The sequence below is a fragment of the Lepisosteus oculatus genome, chromosome 26 (genome assembly GCF_040954835.1).
Source record: "Lepisosteus oculatus isolate fLepOcu1 chromosome 26, fLepOcu1.hap2, whole genome shotgun sequence".
NCBI classification, from domain to species: domain Eukaryota; kingdom Metazoa; phylum Chordata; class Actinopteri; order Semionotiformes; family Lepisosteidae; genus Lepisosteus; species Lepisosteus oculatus.
The window spans coordinates 10246757-10264356 of record NC_090721.1 but is presented as its reverse complement, the minus strand read 5'-3'; the positions used below and the strand labels follow the sequence as shown (position 1 = coordinate 10264356).

General features: G+C 54.2%; 1 protein-coding gene across 6 annotated transcripts in view; it reads right to left on the bottom strand.

The window, feature by feature from the left end:
* Positions 1–17600, bottom strand: part of dph1 (diphthamide biosynthesis 1) — a 104911-nt gene that overhangs the window by 52829 nt on the left and 34482 nt on the right. The gene's annotated exons all lie outside the window — the stretch shown is intronic.

The following is a 17600-nucleotide window of genomic DNA, read 5'->3' as shown; positions in this document are numbered from 1 at the left end:
CCAGGGGCGGATCAGCGGGAGATGGGAACTGCGCAGGGGCAGGGACGCCGCTCATCTCACTGAGGCTGCAGTTCTCTCGCTTCAATCCTCCTTAACGGCCCTGAGACAGCGCAGGCTCCTTCACAGGGCTCTGTGAGGAAGTCCCGGGCGCACGCACGCCGCTGACCACAGCCATCCGCGGCGCCGAGCATCCCGCTAACTCCTGCATCCCCAACCCCCCCCGCCAGGCCCCCTGCCTCTCCTGGCGAGCGATCGTTCCGGGAGAATTCCCTGGCACGCCGTGATCATCCTGGCAGGCCTTCCAGAGAGAGTCGTGTCAGCTCAGGCTCCCAGAGTGCCGCAGAGGGCAGCGTGGATGGTGCGAACGAGGAGGAGGAGAAGGAGGAGGAGGAGGGGAGGAGCTGTCAGCTGAGTTGGCAGAGCGGGTGACTCAAGCGGTCGCGGCCCACCCCGCTCTCGCACGGCTGCGCCAAAAACACCCAGCCCCCTTCGCCTGTTCACGGATTGAGCTTCTTCTAGGGCTCGACTCAGACGAGTGCCGGGCAGGAACCTGCGAGCTGAGGACGAGAGGAGTGCTGGAGTCTGTGTCCGCACCATGTCCCCCCCTCTCTATTTGTCATTGGCACAAGTGCAATGAAATGCTTATGTGCACGCATGATCCGAGACAAAGACATCAAGGAGACACCAAAACAAACAGAACAGCAGCAGCAGCAACAAGATAAATATCATACAACTTGATAAAGCAAGTCAGACCAGCAGTGTGAGAAGAGAAAAAAAACACACAGCAGTGTGAGTAGTAATGTAGATGAGCTTAATCAGAGGTAGGGGCAGAATCTGGAGGTTCATGCCTTCATGCTCCTATAACGCTTACTCCACACCTGCCACGTCATGGAGACGCAAAAACGGCCAGGACCTCTTTAAACTGGGCTGCTCACTTCAAATCTGTTTTAGGAGTTTGCACGCGCTGGGCACGGGCTCGGAGCAGAGCAGGCAGCCCGGCCCAGAGCACAGCGTTCACTCAGAGCCAGCACGGGTGTTGGGGGGGGAAACCCGGGTCCAGAAAGCCCACAAGCCCTCTGGCACACACACTCAGGGAAGAACTGCTGGCAGCCTGACGACAGGGGGCACAGGCAGGGCAGGAGACCCACCAGCACACACCAGAGCCATTTGAAAGAGGCGCAAGAGGACAGACGGACAATGAAATTAAACCCACCATCCTTTCCTGGTGATATCAGCAAATTAATGAGAATCTTGTGCGCATTCTGTTTAATACAATCCTGGGCACTAAGGGGTAATTTATCGCGAACAGGTGATGGGAATGTTTGCACTAATTGGTGCTTATGCATGAAATCTCTTAGAACTGTAATGCATTTTGCTTTTGTAGAATTTTAATTGTCACTCGCTGCCCATGGTTTTTCGATTTAAGTGCCCAGGAGGCACGCTCGTTTGTCTGATGTGAGGCTGAAACAACAGCCCTTTCTTTAATGCAGACTAATAAAGTGACCTTCGTACGCCTGGAGCAGAGAGAGCTGCTGTGAGTCTTCCTGCTCGGAGGCTGGGATTCAAACTGTAAACATGGCACTCGGAGATAGGCAGTGCTCTGAGACTGTTACCGGAGTCCTGTAAAATCCTGTGTCCCTCTATGATCCCAAATGCTCACGGATCCTGTATCCCTATACAATCCTGTATCCCTCTATGATCCCAAATGCTCACAGATCCTCCATCCCTGTACAATCTTGTATCAGTCTATGATACCAAATGCTCACAGATCCATTATCCCTGTATGATCCTGTATCCCTCTATGATCCCAAATGCTCACAGATCCTGCATCCCTATACAATCCTGTATACCTCTATGATCCCAAACACTCATGGATCTTCCCTATATCCCTATATGATCCTGACTCACTTGGATCCTGCATGCCTATATGTTCTCCGTATCCTCTGTAGAATCCTATGTGCTAGGCCTCTACAGTATATCCTACAAGGATGCTGCATTCCCCTGGAGTTTCCCATCCCCATCTTCTGACCTGTTTCCCTACTGAATCCACTACATGAGCAAGGGATTGCCTGGTCTGACTCCAGAGCAGCAATGTCATCTGTGCGACATTGTCCACAATTGCATCCAACACCCTAAATCAGGTCTTACTCGCACAACTGGAACATAACATCCCGTCAAATTCTCCACTTCTAACACTATATCCTAACATTAATCACACCGGCACATGGCCACGTCCCAGCGTTACACGGATTAAAACATGATGGATTTACACAGTAAAGGACAACGAGGAAAATATTAACAAGCTCATTCTGTAATGCCAGCATCTGCACAGGGAGCCCCGTTTCCAAAGGGCTGCATCCTTCACAGCACAGCGATTTTTCACTGCTCTGCAAAACCTGCTCCACATTTCCCCTGCACAACCCCCAGAGACGACAATATGATATCAGGAAACAAAAGCATTAACTAAGAGACTGGGCAATAATGGCTTCATTGTCTCTGCCACAGCACACAGCTGTTTACTTGGTAATATCAATAAAACAAGGTACTACGACATTCACCCAATTCACAGCATTCCCACACTGCTCAGAGTACCTGTCCACTCAGGCAGAATGTCCCAGCATTGCCACTCTGTCCAGTGTAGCTGTCCACTCAGGCAGAATGTCCCAGTGTTGCCACTCTGTCCAGTGTAGCTGTCCACTCAGGCAGAATGTCCCAGCGTGGCCACACTGCTCAGAGTACCTGTACACTCAGGCAGAATGTCCCAGCATGGCCACACTGCTCAGAGTACCTGTCCACTCAGGCAGAATGTCCCAGCATGGCCACACTGCTCAGAGTACCTGTCCACTCAGGCAGAATGTCCCAGCGTGGCCACTCTGTCCAGTGTACCTGTCCACTCAGGCAGAATGTCCCAGCGTGGCCACTCTGTCCAGTGTACCTGTCCACTCAGGCAGAATGTCCCAGTGTTGCCACTCTGTCCAGTGTACCTGTCCACTCAGGCAGAATGTCCCAGTGTTGCCACTCTGTCCAGTGCACCTGTCCACTCAGGAAGAATGTCCCAGTGTTGCCACCCTGTCCAGTATAGCTGTCCACTCAGGCAGGTTTCTCACTCTAAAGTCTAGAAACTCCCTCCATCCACTTCTGTGTAATTTTCTAAATAAAAGAGTCCAAAAGCCAGACTCCTCCCCTGCGTTCCCCATGTGCCCCAGGGTGAAGTGTGGGAGGAGTGCAGTTGGGAGATGGGGCCTCCCTCCCCACCCGACATCTCAGGCCTTGTGCGCAGGGCCAGGTCGTTGTCTCTGCACACAGGAGAGGCTGCTCAGGTGCCTCCCGAATAGCGTCACCTGTGAAGGCACGTGGCTGGGGTGCGGGTTCGAGCCTGGCTCGTGTCAATGGGACCTGGACTCAAGGGGCGTTGGCGTTGTGCAATTCGAGTCTCTCCTGAGTCGAGTAACAGCCAGCGATTCCGGACCCGTTCCTGAGCAGCGCGCGAGGAAGAGCGAGTTGGACAGTGAAAGGGAAAGAGCGAGAGGAAGAGACAGGGACAGGGCGAGAGTCTCAAAGACGTGACGCGGTCGTGCCAGGCCAGAGGCATGCCGCCGCCGCCCTGCTGGGGGCTGCAGGAGGCACTCGGGGCGACAGAGAGAGGGGCACGCTCGGGGTCCGGCCACGTCTCCACAACCCTCCCCTCCAATTGTGCGATTCGATGGTAACAGCTGGTTTCTGTTCCTATTGATGTCTGCAGGTACCCTGCAGGCAGACCTTTTATAAAGCTAATATTAGATTATTTTGAAAATGCCTGCAGTCAAAAGCAATCAATCATTTTGCAGAACCATCCCAGTAGATTCCTCCAGTAATTCTTTCCACAGGAGTGGGATGCTGCCTCTCCTGTTCCCCCCCCCCAACACACACACACACACACACACACGCCTCGTGCAGTACAGCCACTGTTCTTTCATTAAGAAAGCGCAGAGCGATTTGAACACCAGCCTGGTCTTATTTACCAAGTCTGCCTGTGCAGGAGGATCGAGGAGTCTGTGACGGCGCTTGCCCTCACATTCGTGGGGTCACACGACCTTCCCCCTTTTCAATGACCTGCCATTGCCGAGTTACTGTGCTTGGACCCCAGACCCCCTCCAGGAACCCAGCAGGCACGTTTCCTTCTCTTCTCTCTCAAATCGACTCACAGGTTAGGCAAACGGATGCTTCAGGCTTCACTCTTCATTCAGCTCTGGTTCTCTTCCCTTGTCTTGAGGGTTTCAATCCAACTTCCTTCACACACAGACACTTTGTCCAAGCCCTCAATAACTCCCTCACACAAACTCTCGCGGCCCGCTGTCCACGCCCCTGCAGTGATCAGGACACAGAGCCTTCCTGTTGCATCAAGCCTCTGTTGATCTAGTCCGTGGGGAGAAGATGCACTGGTACCTCACCAGGCTCCTCCAGGTGCCCCCACCATTCCAGGTGTCCCCTGCTCCAGGTCTCAATGCCTCCTGTTAGCCCTGGTCCATCGTTCCACTCCTCTTCCCAAACAGCGCACGTCTTCACCATTGAGCCCGGCAAACGGGCTGCCACAGAACCCGCCAGTCCAGAACCCGCCACGCTCCTCAGAGCAGAATCCACTGCGTCTTCTCAAGCCGCCTCACAGCACACCCATGTCCCACGGGCCCGTTACCCAGCCCAATCCAGTCTCCTTACCTGCTGGAGTCTAGACATAGGCTGATCTTCTTTCTTTAGGCTGCTGTTACACCCCTCATGCACCCACATTACTCTGTACAAGCAGGGCAAGCCTCTGCTGTAGCTGTGCTTGGCAAGTTCATACCCCAGGAACACCAGCTCTCTGTGGGCACCAATGATGTGCTCACCCCTAATGCGTCCTGCTGTTCCCTATGGCCCTCTCTGTACACATTGCAGGTACAGGCGTCACTCCTGTTAAGCTATGGCATACAAGAGGCCTGGTTATCATCCCTGCCACATTGAATAATGCCGAATCATTAGGACAACATGCCTGCAGGCTGCTGCTCAATGGGAAAGTGCCACCCTGGAGAATCGTGTAAGACACCTGATTTCATAACTGAGATCAGATCAGATCACTTTAGCCATAGCCATATACAATGTGTAATTTAATATACAATTAATTGTATTAGGAATCTGTCTTTTCGCATACCCAAGCTTGCTCTCCATGAGAGACACAGACAGGGAGAGAAGCTTGGGGTCAGAGCGCAGGGTCAGCCATCTATACGGCGCCCCTGGAGCATTTGGGGTGAAGGGCCTTGCTCAGGGGCCCAATGGAGTAGGATTCCTGTGCTGGCCACAGGATATTAACCGGCAACCTTCCAGCCACAGGTGCAGATCCTGAGCCACAGAGCCACCGCTCCGCCCTGAGGAATGTCTATGTGGAGATCCTGCCTCCCCATCACACACAGAACACAGGCCTCCATCACAAGCTATAGTCACCCCTCCGCCTCCATCACAAGCTATAGTCACCCCTCTGCCTCGTCATCACACACAGAACACAGGCCTCCATCACAAGCTATAGTCACCCCATCACACACAGAACGCAGCCCTCCATCACAAGCTATAGTCACCCCTCTGCCTCCATCACAAGCTATCGTCACCCCTCTCTGCCTCCATCACAAGCTATAGTCACCCCATCACACACAGAACACAGGCCTCCATCACAAGCTATAGTCACCCCTCTGCCTCCATCACAAGCTATCGTCACCCCTCTCTGCCTCCATCACAAGCTATAGTCACCCCATCACACACAGAACACAGGCCTCCATCACAAGCTATAGTCACCCCTCCGCCTCCATCACAAGCTATAGTCACCCCTCTGCCTCCATCACAAGCTATCGTCACCCCTCTCTGCCTCCATCACAAGCTATAGTCACCCCTCTGCCTCCATCACAAGCTATAGTCACCCCTCTGCCTCCATCACAAGCTATAGTCACCCCTCTGCCTCCATCACAAGCTATCGTCACCCCTCTCTGCCTCCATCACAAGCTATAGTCACCCCTCTGCCTCCATCACAAGCTATAGTCACCCCTCCGCCTCCATCACAAGCTATAGTCACCCCTCTGCCTCCATCACAAGCTATAGTCACCCCTCCGCCTCCATCACAAGCTATAGTCACCCCATCACACACAGAACACAGGCCTCCATCACAAGCTATAGTCACCCCATCACACACAGAACACAGGCCTCCATCACAAGCTATCGTCACCCCTCTGCCTCCCCATCACACACAGAATGCAGGCTGTTCCACTTCCCATGTGAAGATCCGGTGGTCACAGCAAGTGCTCCGGAGCTCAAATGTCACAGTCTTCCCAAGCCACCACGATCCATGTTCCTCATTACCCGCCTGCCTGGCTCTCGACGTCGTGAAGAGAGGCTTCCCTGCGCTGGCAACTTCTCTGCGACTCCCGCTGCACGCGCTGCCTGTGGGAATCGTTTCCACAGCTCCAGGTCTCCGAAGGGCGGCCCAGCACGCGAGCGCCTGATTTTCCGAAGGCGAGCTTACCCTCGGAACGAACGAACGAACGAACGAACGAACGCACGCTCCACGCGCCTCTTATTAACGGTGGCAAGGGACAGGAGCAAATTGATAAAACCGATTAGAAAACAACCCAATGTGTGTGACCAAGCCGAGGAAGAGAGCTCGCGCGTCGAGGTGGATTTTGTCTTTAGGCTGTCAGGATGATTTATTAAACCCATTACAGGTAAAAATAAAATAAACGGCCCGACTGCAAATTAAAGCACAGCTGGGCTCTGCTGGGGGAATGTGGCAGGCGTGTCGGCGGCCAGATAATGAGATTACAAGACTGTCCTGCTCAGCCAGGTTGATAATCGCACACCTGGGGCTCCCAGCGCAGGTGACTGCCCTGCCCCCAGTATGGAGGAGAGACAAGTATGGGCTGGGCCCCAGTGGCCTCTGAGTGCTATTGCAGCAGCCCCGTGCAAGTAGTAACAGTCTGAGGTACACCCACGGTATCCATCGCAGGCTTACAGTGACCAGGGGCCGAGCATCTCCACTGCCGGGCTTCAGCCCCACCTAGACTCTGGGCTGAAGGACTCTTACTTCATCAAGGACCAACCTGAAACAAAGACGCGCAATGAGACAGGACAGCCACACGCGCCGAAAGACTCATCCAGTACCGAGGCTGTTACAGAAGGTGATGTCAAACCCCCTCCGGAGCCCAGATAGAGCCGGCCTCTCCTGCGGCAGGAGGCCCGGCCTTTTAGCATAGTGGGATTCACCGCTGTCTGAGGAGCGACGCCAGGCTGAGCCCAAGCAGCGCTGTGTTCCCTGAGACAGCCTGCTGTCGTGTTTCTCAATCCCACGGCTGGAACTTCCCAGAGGAATTTTCCTTGAAACCGGTCTACTCTGGCATGGGAACGTGAAGACTTCCCCCCAAAAAATCCCAGAGTCCCAGAGTAACAATGGAGCAAAACCGTGAAGTGAGCATTATCAGCATGACAGGAAGATCTTGGAATGAATGGGTAGGTACTGACAGAATCTGGACTGCCCTCACTGCCGGCACTGGCCGGCAAGATGTTTGCGAGGGAGACAGCAGGAGAGAGCAAGCCTCTAAGGCAGGAAACACTAGAGTCTGCGTCAGAGAGACAGACGGACAAATTGAACCTCGGCTGCTAAATAGCCTCTTTATCTGAGAGAATCAGTGGCATAATGGGGATTTTTATATAGAATAACAGCTGAATGAATTCCTCCAGCCTTACAGGGCTTATTGTAGCACCAGTGGGGAATAAATAAAAGCGGCTTGCACTTCCTCCAAAAACATCTCAATTAAAATGCAAATTTCGACATTCTCTCCCAGATTCCCTTATGCACATCTCAGGGAGTCAGTGAGAGCAGGTCACCCCTTCCCCCCCGAACACCACTGCAGCCCACTCCACACTCTCCACTATTCTATACTGCTCAACACCTCTCCTCTACGCCATACTATACTCCTCCACACCCCTCTGTACTGCTCCACACCCCTCTGTACCCCACCGCTCCCCTCTGTACTCCTCCACACCCCTCTGTACCCCACTGCTCCCCTCTATACTCCTCCACACCCCTCTGTACCCCAGAGCTCTCCTCTATACTCCTCCACACCCCTCTGTACCCCACTGCTCCCCTCTATACTCCTCCACACCCCTCTGTACCCCAGAGCTCTCCTCTATACTCCTCCACAACCCTCTGTACCCCAGAGCTCTCCTCTATACTCCTCCACACCCCTCTGTACCCCACTGCTCCCCTCTATACTCCTCCACACCCCTCTGTACCCCACTGCTCCCCTCTATACTCCTCCAAACCCCTCTGTACCCCAGAGCTCTCCTCTATACTCCTCCACACCCCTCTGTACCCCACTGCTCCCCTCTGTACTCCTCCACACCCCTCTGTACCCCACTGCTCCTCTCTATACACCTCCACACCCCTCTGTACCCCACTGCTCCCCTCTATACACCTCCACACCCCTCTGTACCCCACTGCTCCCCTCTGTACCCCACTGCTCCCCTCTATACTCCACACCCCGCTGTACCCCACTGCTCCCCTCTATACTCCTCCACACCCCTCTGTACCCCACTGCTCCCCTCTATACTCCTCCACACCCCTCTGTACCCCACTGCTCCCCTCTATACTCCTCCACACCCCTCTGTACCCCACTGCTCCCCTCTATACTCCTCCACACCCCTCTGTACCCCAGAGCTCTCCTCTATACTCCTCCACACCCCTCTGTACTGCTCCACACCCCTTCACATACCTCTATTAAACACTTTTCTCCTCTGCCCCTCTGTATACCCCTCTGTATTCCTCTATAACATTCTCTACTCTCAGGAACAGTCGTCCATTCCAATTCTTCTCTAAACTCAGAAAGTCTTCCCTGTTCCTCTTGGCTCCCCTATGCAGCAGGACTGCAGAGTCCCATAAGCCAGTGCACTACGCGGACAGGCAGTGCAGTCGGACTCACCACCACCCTCTTTTGCCATCGCCTCCACCAGCCGAGCTCAGCGGTCACGCCGGTAAGTGCAACATCAGCAGGTACAATACCACCTAGCCACTCAGTCCTGCAGCCAACCGGCCAAGAGGAGGGGCAGTACAGGCAGCCCCAGACCCCTCTGTCCGCCCAGGGTATTCTGTCTGGATGGCTGAACCACATCTCTAGCTGTGAATGAAGACACTCCCAAGTCTTCAAGTCTGAGGTTTGGATTAAGCAGCAGACATCAGGGAGCAGGCAAGACCAGGACAGGTACCAGACCTAGTCCTGCAGCACGCAAACGAGCGCTTCATTGAGATAAGAACTTGTTTAATTAGATACTTTTAATCATTTTTGCCTACTACAAAATTGCCAATTTCAACTACAAAATTTAATAAGCAAGTTCAAATGTGCAACCTTTCACGGGTGGAAAATGATTAAAAAAAACGCCTGATTAAACAAATCAACATTTTAATTAAGGGTTCAATTAAGTAATTGAGAATCGAGGCGGAAAGAAAGCACAGAGGATACCGAGTGTGTGTTGGGAAGCCATGTGTCATGAGCTGTAACTGTCGCTGCCACACGGCACTCGTGGCAGGCTCGCAGACAGCCTTGACTGTCTCAGATCCATCAGACGAGCTCCGTCCCCACAGCAAAACAAGACAAACGCCTGAATCCCGGCAAAGGAAACCAGAAGGAACTCAAACCCCAGTCTCTCTCTCAATATCTTAGGTGAAAAACCCTTCAACCAGTTAGCAAAACCGAAAACGCAACAGAGAAGACAGCGCAATTCCACCTGCAGTGGTGGCACAGCTCTGGAGCTGCGGGTTCGAGCCCGAGTCGAGGCTGATTCGGATTGGGTGGATAGGTGCCCATCCGGACCAAAGACACATGGAAGACACTCCCACAGCCGAGCTCACATCCCTAACTACTGCCCCCGCGCCTAAAACAGACCTTCCACTTACTGAACCGCACTGTTCGCAGCGTGGAGCAGTGCTCAGGGCCCCCAGACTCCGGGGGTGGGGGGGGTGGGGGTCACGGGTTCGAATCCCTGGCGTGGCACCGCTCTTGCACTCTAGATCAAAATCGCTCGAACCCCCCCTCCCCCCCAGTAAACACCCTGGCAGATCCCTGTTGATCCCCCCCCCCAAGTCCGGTCACAGAGCGTGGGGTCTCGCTCCTTCGCTCCACGCTAAGCCGCTGGCTGCTCTGCTGCGCTCTGCCGGGGTGGACAAACATTTGGATTAATTACAGAGGCGAGAGCGCATCAGCGCGCGCCTCGCTTCTTCCTCCGCGCGCAAGTCAACATCGTTATGATTAGTCACCTGTTAAATTAAACTCACCGCTGAAGTCCCGGAGGGCAGCGGGGCCGAGAGGGTGCCAGGTTCTCATCAGGCAGCGTCGGCGCGGGGCTGTGCTGCTCCTGCGGCCCCCCTGCGAACGCTCGGCGACAGGAGGGGAACCGGCCGGCCCACGGGGCCCGTTTAGCAGCAATAAAACACCGCTCCTAAGTACTTCGTGAGCGACTGTAATTGAAAGGGCAATTTTCCATCATAAACGCTGCCGTTATTTCATGGAAATGTGCAATTGCGAATACTGATACGGCTGGCACGCCTCGGGGGAAAACCACAGCAGCAAATGTGCGTTTGAACTGTCCGAGCCGTGACACGTGTCCGTCCGGTCACACCCAGCCCGCGGGGATGCCCCCACGCTGGGTATGACTGACCCCCGCTGACGCGCGTCCCGATGCCCTGCTTCTTTCAGGATCCGCAGATCTAAACAGCCCCGACGGCCTCCTCTCCTTCGCTTTCTTCCTCTGTCCTCAGCCGCTCCCCCCTGGGGACAGGCCGGGACCGCCGGAGGGCGCCAACCACGGGTGCCCTCGCTGTGCCCGTGTGCGGGCCACCGCACTGCCAGCCGAAATACGAGCCGGGCCAAAACGGGCCTCCCGCTCTTTGACCTCGAACGGGCACCTGCTGGAGTCTTGCTCACGAGCTGGAAGATCTCAACACAACTGCCGCCGCCTCGCTGCTGTCCTGGCACCAGGCTGCCCCTGGGGATGGCGGGGCCAGAGCCTTGTTATATAAGAGCCGGGCTGACAGAAGGCCCATACTCGGTCTACCTACACCTCAGATGTTGCACAGAAGCTGCCTCTTTGCTGCGAGCAACAGTTACTCATGTCAGCTGTGGGAGGCACTGAACTGGCTGCACGCTGAAAGGGAGGGAGGGGCTGATATTAGACATCTCTGGTAAATTCATCAATGGAAACAGATTGGGAAACAAATACAACCACAGACGAGGCACGCAGAGTGAAGGGAAGGAGCTTGGCTGTTTGTTAGCAGGTCAGCGTGTGTGGGTTTCATTGAGGGCTCAGAGCTGCGGGTGTCAGTGAGTGTAGCAGTGGCGGAGAGCTGGTGGCACTGTGGGTATGAGTGTGCCAGGGTGTAGGAGGACCCGGGCTGGGCTCTTCTCACACAGGCAAGGAGATGCCCTTTGCAGAAGGGGTTGCAGTCACGCACACACCCCGCATTAGTGTGCACAGGCTGTGAACAGTCCTGGCGCCTCCTGGCACCAGCGATCCCACCCTGAGCCACACACAGGGGCAGGAGGCAGGCACAGACGCAGGCAAGACGAATCCCATGGGGCAGCAGTTTGAGCCACTGCGGGTTTTACAGGCTTCAGGCTCTTGTAAAACATCCAACAGTGGAGGGTAGAAATGGGAGGTACCATTTATTTGAATACCGTCTGCCCATACACACTTACGAAAGTGCAGGCACATCTACTGCAAGACTTTGGCGCAACCAGGACATGATGTAATCAGTTTCTGAATGTTTAACTGAGTGGCTGCTGAATAGTATTTCATTACGTAGGGATTGGAACAGCAGATCTTAGATCAAAGACTTGCCCAGCTAGGGATGGATAGTAATTCAGCAGACGCTCGAGTCGATGTAATGCCGGGTCACCCTACAGGACTCGACACGACTTCTAGACGGAGAGAGCACGTCAAACTGAACGACTGCAGTGGCTGAATCTCGCCGCCTTTTCTGTCCTAGAGGGTGTCAAGCGACACGACTCGGAATCGCCAGCCAATCAACGTGGAGCACCCCGGAGTAAGAGGAGGAGCCCCGCACGATAGCACACAAACGACAAACGTGAAACCACGAGCACGAAACATCGAACAGACTTCTGTGCCGGCTCCAGAGTTCGACGAGCCCAGCCCTGCAACTTGTGACTCAATACGAGACAATCAAACCTGTCTGATTTTGTCGTAGCGAGTCGCAGAGAGTCCTGGGGGCTATCAAGAGCACTATGACTGAGCCGCTGGGGGGTGTCACACTACACAACTGACGGTAACGGGCGCGACTCTCTACAACTCGCTGTGATTTTTCTACGATTATGTAAATGAAGGCTACGACTGAAAATCCTAGGAAAAGTCGTGTAGTGGGAGTCCGTGGGGGAGGGAGTCCTGGTGCTGGGGACAGAAGCCTGATCGCTGCCGGCGCATCTGCCAGGCGTGACCCCCCACCACCACCACCCCCTCGCCACAGCCGAGAGTCTGCCGCCTCGGCATCGTTAGTGCTAACGAAGCGCTGGAGCCGCCGGCAGCCCAACAAGGTGCAGACAGGAGTGCTTCCTGACAGTTCAGGTAAAGGGCAGCACCCGAGACCCCGAGTCTATTGGCTGTGGCAGCCTGAGAGCGAGGGGGGTGGGGGCGGTGGAGACGCAGGCTGGGGGCGCACCACGAATCATTCCCACTGCAGAGCTCACCCCCATGTGGAAGACCGGGCGAGATGAACTCTCGGGCAGGGTCAACAGCATGAAAGGTTTTCTGTTTGCACCTAAGACAACTGTCTGTGATTTTTTTCACACCCGTGTGTTCAACCACAGAGAAATAAGACAGATTGCAGGATGCCAAATGGCATCTGTTTGTGTATGAAAGACCTCTGACAGCGTCCTGTGCCTTGTGTGTTCCTGTGATATGTTGAGGTCTCACCTACATGTATAAAAAGGAAAAGTGTAACTTCTGACACGCGAGCATATTGAGCATCCTGAGTTTCCCCTGGGAAACCCTGACTCTTGTGCTATGAAGTACCCCTTCAGCTAATTGAATAAAAGATCTCCGCTTGAAAATCTGCTAACCTGAGTGAAGACCGATTTGTCTTCCGACACCCACACAAGGTGCTTAAGGCAGAGAAGTGAAGACCGGGTGGCACGGGCGCACGACCAAGGAAAGGGTGCAGCTCGGGGACTCACCGAGGAGCAGAAGATGCCCCCGGTCAGCCAATCTCCCTGGGTGGGCCTGCAGGAAGCCCAGCTGCACGTGCAACGTCATCTGACATACAGAAGACATGACGAATGGATTATTACCCTCATTAATTAATTTCTTTTTTGAATTGCACAATGTTAGCATGCCCAAAGATGGTGGGCTGCCAGTTGGCCTTTGACCCCTACAGGTTCTTTTTTCTCCTTACTGAGGAGTTTTTGGTTCCTCTCCTCCGTTGTCTCCTGGTCTTTTCTGTTCTGTATTCACTATACGTATGGTCACTTGCTTTGCTTAGGGCTTGGGGCAACCTTGTTGTGAAAGGCGCTATATAAAAAAAAGTTTAATTGAATTGGAACTGGAACTGTCGGATCAAAACGAGTCTTGGGAAAAGGAAATGAGGCATCTCCACACACCTCGCCAGCTCCCAGACAAAGGAGAGACTTTTTATTAGGTGACAAAATTGCATGTCAGTGGAGATGTAAATAAATCGCCATCGTTTGCTCTGGAGCAGTTTCAAAGGCTTGTGCAGGTGTGAATATCCAGTGTATGCACCCAGAGACATAAATCACACTGCGCCTAACTCTGCCTCAAGCCTGCAGGTCACAGAGAGCTCTGTAAGACACCAACACAGATCACTTAAGAGGTCCTGAACTTTCCTCTGTCAGCCTGAAAAAAGGGGTATGTAACCTGAATTAACCCCATTGTCCCCAGACCATTATTATTAATAAGACTAATCTTGATTTTCTGTTCTGCCTTGGGTGACATCTCAAGGCATTTCTCCATAAAACAAAGCAAAGGCAGCAAAGACAGGTACACAACTGTAGTAAATAGAACTAAAAGCTAGTATATGGACTTGAAGTTTAAGTTTGAACTCTTTCGGTATTAAGGATTCCCAAGTTCTGACTGACGTGCAAGATCCAATACAAGCTAGGTCATTCCACAGCCCGGGTGCAACAGAACCGGACACAGGGTCTTCTGGGTTCAGAGCCCCCTGCGGGAAACTACAAGAAGGCCAAAGGTCAAAGAGGGCAAACTTGCCCTTCTGTAGACCTGTCTCCCCCAGTATGGAACCCTCGTCTTCATCATCATCATCCACGAGCCAGCCAGGATCACCGACAGCTGCATGAGCCGGTCCCTGTGTGCACACCCCCTCTCTATCGCCTCCCTAGTGGAGACGCCAGTCACACACCACACCCGCAGCGAGGCTAAAGAGGAGGCTTCAGGCTCCTGCGATGAAGGGAGGGAGACAGAAAGGGAAAGCGAGAGAGAGAGAAACTGAAAGGGAACGGGAGAGAAGGGGAAAGTAAGAGGCAGGAAGGGGAAGAGCTGGCAGCTGGGGTCTATTATCTAATCAGGGTTTCAGCAGACTGCACTCATTACAGCTGTAAACCCTGGTCCCCACAAGCGGTTTAACGTCTTAATATCGTAACACAACTTCTAAATAAATAACCCAGCCAGCATGCGGAGAGTCCCAACTGCGAGGGATGAGTGCTTAAACCCAGGATAAGCGCCGCTCTGATCCCTGCAGGACGGCTCTGGGAGCAGGGCCCTCATCCCTCACCCGGCCTGCTGCCCACTTCTCCTAGGCTCGGCTGCAGGTGGTGACCCCAGTCCTTCCACCCCTCCCTCTGCAGGGCACTCTGGGACACCGCAGTCATCAGCCAGGCCATGGGCCAGCACAGCACCTCCCTTCTGCGCCCTGCAGTTCCTGCAGGGGTTTGCAGAGGACAGACAGCGGACCAGCCCCCTCGCACAACAGACACGCACGCACGCACGCACGCACGCACGCACGCACGCACGCACGGACTGCTGCCTTCATGTTTACTCAGAACAGATCCCCATAAACACTGTGGGCGGCCCACTTCTCCCCTAACACGTTCCCATCTTTGGTACAAATGCCAGCCTCCTACGTAAGCATCTGTGTCAGGCCCTGCATGACACACGAGACGCAGCCCTGCTCCGGTCTGAGTCACAGTGAGTCTGGACACAGTATTATTGCCTTTCATTAGAACGGTTTCTTTAAGTGAAACGGCTCTGAAATCGTGTGTGTGTCTCTATTTATATATCACTTTACAGACATTATATACAAAACAAAAACTCGTACAGAGTTCAGCAAAAGTGGAATTCTTCATTGAAAAAAAGAAAAGCAAGTGTTTGCGTTTGCTATGTGACCAGATCGCTTACAAAAAATCCTGCCCTGTGACCCAGGTTTCAGACAGAAGCATCTGCTAGATGGATTCATTTATATCTCTATATACAAACACACCCATTTTCTCCAAAACCAAAGCTCTGAGCTGATTGCGTTAAGTGGTGTCTGTAATCGCCAGGAGTAATCGGATTCTCTCGTTTCCTCTCTCTGGTGGCTGCTCTCCGATAGGATGCTCTCCAGAGAGAGAGAGGGGAGAGCCAGGGAGACAGACACAAAGACACAGATACGAATGGCAGGGAGCTGCAGGCTGGGAACTCTCCTGCGGAACAGCTCCTGAGACGGAGAGAGACACAGGGGGAGAGGGACACATAGGGGGGAGAGGGACAGCGCAGGGACAGAGAGAAGCAGGGAGCAAACTGTTTCACAGCCTGAAAACAAGCGCTGCCCACTGCTGACCCTCCTTGCTGACTTATCCTCCCTCAGATCAGCGGCCTACTGCCAGGGCCCAAATGCAGCTCATCTATCCTGACAGCAATATGCAGAAAGCAATTAGCAATCGTAATTATTCTCATTAGCTAGTATCAGCCAGCCGAATGAGAACGACGCACTGGCATATTGTTTTGAAGCAGGGGCCCAGGAAAGAGGCTTAGATCACTCTGCACTGAAAGGCAGATAACGGATCTGTCCTGATGACTGAGAGCTTATCTGCCGCCCATTAGCAGCCCGCGCCAGCGGGGAGCTGTGCGGAGACGGGAGAGGGGGAACTGGAATGCCAGTAAAAAGTTCTCACACAAGTCAGAGACGGTGCCGCTGGCTCTGGGGAACTCTGGAGTTGGAGGAGAGTTCTGGGGGATCAGCAGCTCACACACGGATCGAGCTCCCCGCCTTCCGCGGATTCTAGTCGTTGGGCAGCAACAGAGGAGGCTCACGGGACAGGGAAACAAGGGGCGCAGTGCCCCCCAAATCCAGACAGGCTCCACACCAGACAGAGAACCCCATTAGAGCAGGCCCCTCACCAGGCAGGGGACCCCATTAGAGCAGGCCCCTCACCAGACAGGGGACCCCATTAGAGGAGGCCCCTCACCAGGCAGGGGACCCCATTAGAGCAGGCCCCTCACCAGACAGGGGACCCCATTAGAAGAGGCCCCTCACCAGGCAGGGGACCCCATTAGAGCAGGCCCCTCACCACGCAGGGGACCCCATCAGAGCAGGCTCCCCAGCGGCACAGTGCAGTTTGGGTGCAGCAGGCACCACTTAGGTCCTGACGTTTTCTTTGTCTCCTCGATTCCTGTCGGACTCCCATCACACCCCCAACACGGATCCCCAAAAGTGCAGTGGACATCTGGCCGAGGGACGCCTTGAGGTGAGCCCCGGGACGCCCTGCAGGCCCTCACTCTCCTGAATGCCCGGTGAGCCTGCAGCGTGCCCGGCCACGCACAGTCCTTACTTCGGGACAGCAGATCACAGACACGCCCCCACGTCACCGCCTGGCCCCCCCGTCCGGCCTGGACCCTTTCACCCCCACGCTCCCGCCCCTTCTCTCCCCCCACGACAGCCTCATTAGTATTGTTCACAGCGCACCACCAAAAAAAAAACCTCTCACATCTTCCTTTTGTTATGAAGTGATAAAAGCATTTCTCTTTAAAAAGGGGCCTTTTAAAAGTCCCTGGAGAGGCTGCTTAAACTCTACCAGGAGATCTGGAGTGACGGAGCGACTGCGGCTCACAGCAACGTCGACAGCTGCAAGATGGCGGAACGGACACAGGGGGAGGCCAGCGAGCCACGCCGTGCAAGGCCACTTCTCCTTAAAAGCCATTCCTCTTGTAGGGCGGAGCGGTGGCTCTGTGGCTAAGGATCTGCACCTGTGGCTGGAAGGTTGCCGGTTCAAATCCCGCGGCCGGCAGAGGAATCCTACTCCGTTGGGCCCCTGAGCAAGGCCCTTCACCCCAGCTGCTCCAGGGGTGCTGTATAAATGGCTGACCCTGCGCTCTGACCCCCAGCTTCTCTCCCTGTCTGTGTGTCTCATGGAGAGCAAGCGGCCTTGAATGAGTGGTGTGTTAGATGTGTACTTGCAGGTGATACAGCGAGCTCTGGAAAGTGCCTGGTGTGGGTGGTTGCTGAGGGCGGCCAAGGGAGCTGTGAACAAGAAGGTTACGCAGATTAGTTGGTCGGCGATATGAGATGATAGCTTGTTAGCTTATGTAGAGCT